Source organism: Callithrix jacchus, chromosome 12 (assembly GCF_049354715.1).
Source record: "Callithrix jacchus isolate 240 chromosome 12, calJac240_pri, whole genome shotgun sequence".
NCBI lineage: Eukaryota > Metazoa > Chordata > Mammalia > Primates > Cebidae > Callithrix > Callithrix jacchus.
In genome coordinates this window covers 112814100-112817686 of record NC_133513.1, presented here as the reverse complement: position 1 = coordinate 112817686, position 3587 = coordinate 112814100, and the positions used below count along the sequence as shown (strand labels likewise).

The following is a 3587-nucleotide window of genomic DNA, read 5'->3' as shown; positions in this document are numbered from 1 at the left end:
TTTTGTCATGTTGGCCAGCCTGATCTAGAACTCTTGGGCTCAAGTAATCTGCCCACTTTGGCCTTCCAAAATGCTGGGACTATAGGTGTGAGCCACAGTGCTCAGCTGGAATTCTTTATATATTCTTGATATTAACACCTTATCAGATAGAATTGCAAACATTTTCTCCCATTCCATAGGTAACCTTTTCACTTTGTGTTCTTTGATCCACATAGGTTTTAACATTGGATAGAGTCCTATTTGTCTATTTTTGCTTTTGTTGCCTGAGCTTTTAGTGTCAATCCAAGAAATCATGGACAATTTAACCTTATGACGCTTTTTCCGTATGATTTCTTTTTATTTATTATTTATTTTGAGACTGAGTCTTGCTCTGCCACCAAGGCTGGGGTACAGTGGCACAATCTTGGCTCACTGCAACTTCCACCTCCCAGGTTCAAGCGATTCTCCTGCCTCAGCCTCCTGAGTAGCTGGGACTACAGGCATGTGCCACCACACCCGGCTAATGTTTTGTATTTTTAGTAGAGATTTTATAAATATAAAATATTTTGTATTTTTAGAATTTTTAAGTTTCACCGTGTTAGCCAGGAGGGTCTCGATCTCCTGAACACTGTGATCTGCCTGCCTCGGCCTCCCAAAGTGCCGAGATTACAGGTGTGAGCCACCATGCCCGGCCTATTTATTTTTACTTATAAAGAGGAGGCTTCCCTATGTTGCCCAGGCTGGTCTCGAAGTCCTGGGCTCAAGTAATCATCCTGCCTTGGCCTCCCAAAATGTTGGGATTATTGGTGTGAGCCACCATGCTTGGCTGCTCTTATGATTTCCATTTTTTCCACTTTACAAGTGAGGACAAACCATCCTCTCATATATTTCTTATAGGAGTGTTATACTTTTAGGTCTAACTTAAAATGAATGGGAGATTTAAATGTAAGACCTAAAAGTATAATATGAAATTTAGAATATGAAAATTAACTCAAAATTAATGGAAGACGTAAATGTAAATTTTCATTAAAGGTAAGGATCCAACTTCATTCTTTTGCATGTAGATATTCAATTCTCCCAACTCTACATCTTGAAGACACTGTCCTTTCTGCATTGTCTGATCTTGGCCCCCTTGTTGAAGACCCTTTGACCACGTATTCCTGAGTTTATTTCTGATCTCTGTATTCTGTTCTATTGGTCTATATGTTTGTCTTTATGCCAGTATCGTGCTGTGTTGATTACTATCGATTTTTTTTAAAAGCCAAAATTTCAGCAACTTTCATTGACTACCTTTTAAAAGCCCTATGCTGCTGTTTTACAAGGTATAATAGACCAGCTCATTTGGCCAAAGCATTCTACATCATTAGTTTGAACTAACTTTTACTGAAACAGCTACAGCATCAAAAGAGTTAAGGCAAATTGGAATTCATAGAAAAGGATAAGACACTTCACACTACGTTGAAAGAAAGACAGAAAGCTAAGAAAAGAAACACTGATGGCAACACTGAATTACAGCGACACTCACACTGCAAGCACAGAACACCATGGGTGAAGTCAGACTATTTAAACTCCAGAAAGCCCATTTCATACAGCTGGGAAAAAAACCCACAAATTAAACACAAAATGAACAAAACCACAAAAATCCGGTCTTGCACTTGGATAAGTCTTCATGATCTTTGTGCATACCCAGAAAACTGAAGTTTTCTTTTCTTTTTTTTGCATCATAACATTTGATAAAAATCTTTTTGTTTTTTGTTTTTGTTTTATTACTAAAATAAACCTGTTCGGGGGAACAGCTACTAGATGAATTTAAGGGTTTTATGCACCTTATCGAACTTATAGCAAAAATAGTTTTAGTTGATTTCATTATAAATAACGTTTTTAAGAACCTGTGCAAAACTGTCAATAATTTCCTAAAGCACAATTGATCAGAAAAATCCATGATTGTTCAGCCTTCACACCCTTCTTCATGTAAGAACACCTTTCTGTACATCTCACAGTTACTTATTGGGTTGAAAGGTATACGGAGAACGGTCATTAGACGTCTCGACAGCCACCTGCTGTTGACCACTTGCCTCCTCAACAGGAACCGCTGTCGTCTGCATATGTGCATACTGTGGCAAGTAGGCTCCTTGCATAGCTGACCTTGCAGGCATGTATGTTCCAGTGCTGCCTAGCGACAGATGACTCATCCGCTGGACCAGAGGGCTGATCATCGATGCGGGCTGTAGTGACATGGTGTGCTCCATTAAGGGAGTTAGCACGGCACCGGGGTGCTGTAGAATATATGGTTGGGGTTGCATCCAAGAAGGACTTTGCACCTGGTAGGCAGATACAGGAGATGCAATATAGGGTGTAATAGAAGTTTGAGTGATCATTCAGTTTGTAGCAATACTGTAGGGTGAAGGATAAAATCCGTTCTGTAGGGCAGCTGTAGTTGGGTCGTAAGCAAGTGTGATTCCAGCCTCTCCTTCTCTATGCCATGGTCTTCCATTAGGGATGTATTTGTTTGGGTTCTGTCTCTTTTTCTGTCCTCCATCCGCGAACTTACACAATAAAGGTTCTGTGGGGGCAGAAATTCCTGGTGGTGTCTTAATAAATTTTCATTAAAATGACCAATAACAGCTTCGCATTTTTCTGTTGATTCCATCCTAGCAAAGCCAACACCACGACTTGTGCCACTGGAATCACGCAGTATCCTTGTAGAAATAACCTGTCCAAATGGTTTGAGCATATTTTCCAGTTCTTGCTCATCCATGGAGAGTGGCAAATTAGAAATGCACAGGTTCGTAGGATCTTGTTCCTGTTGCTTTGCCATTTGAGCTTGAACCCCACTGGCCTTCAGGGCAGACACAGCTTTTTGAGCTGCGGCAGGGCTGTCAAAGTCCACAAAACCGTAACCTTTGCATTTGTTCGTTGTCTTATCCAATATTGCCTTTGTGGAGACTATTTTCCCATATGGTTGACAGAGCTTCACCAGGTCCTGGTCGGTGGTGTGGGGAGGCAGTCCTCGGATATAGAGGTTCGTTTCGCTGAGCTGATCCCATCCTGAGTTGCTACTGTTGCTACTGTTGTTATTACTGCAGGTGGTGCTGGGACTGGGCGGGGCCACGGGGTGGGCTGGGACCGGAGGCTGCTTGCGATAGGGCGTCCTGCAGTTGCTGCTGCCCCCGGGGTTGCCGCTGCTGCTGGGGAAGATCATCGCTGCGGGCGACGGGCACGGGCGCGGGCGTGGGCGCGGGGCAGCCTCGCCGCGAGGGGGAGGCGCAGGGAGGGGGCCGGCCGGGCCCGGGGCCGCGGCAGCTCTGGGAACTCCCTCTCGCCGCGCGGCGGCGGCCGGCGGGGGCTGCAGCTCCGCGCTTAACTTCCCCTCCGCCCTCGACCTCCGCACTCGCCTAAAAGTGCTGCGCGGCGGCGGGCGGGACTCGAGCAGCTCGGATGGCCGCCGCCCTGCATGCCATGGACGGGAGTTCGCGCGCGGAGCTGGCGGCGTCGCCGACTCTCCCGGCGGCCGATTACTATCGATTTATAATTCGTTTTGAAATCAGAAACTGTGAGATCTCCAACTTCGTTCAAGATGGTTTTTGGCTATTTAGCTTTTCTCTGAG

At 45.1% G+C, this 3587-nt stretch overlaps 1 pseudogene; it reads right to left on the bottom strand.

Annotated features, from left to right (window-relative positions):
* Positions 1-1681: 1681 nt before the first annotated feature.
* Positions 1682-3327, bottom strand: LOC100401269 (RNA-binding motif, single-stranded-interacting protein 1 pseudogene; annotated as a pseudogene).
* Positions 3328-3587: the final 260 nt, after the last annotated feature.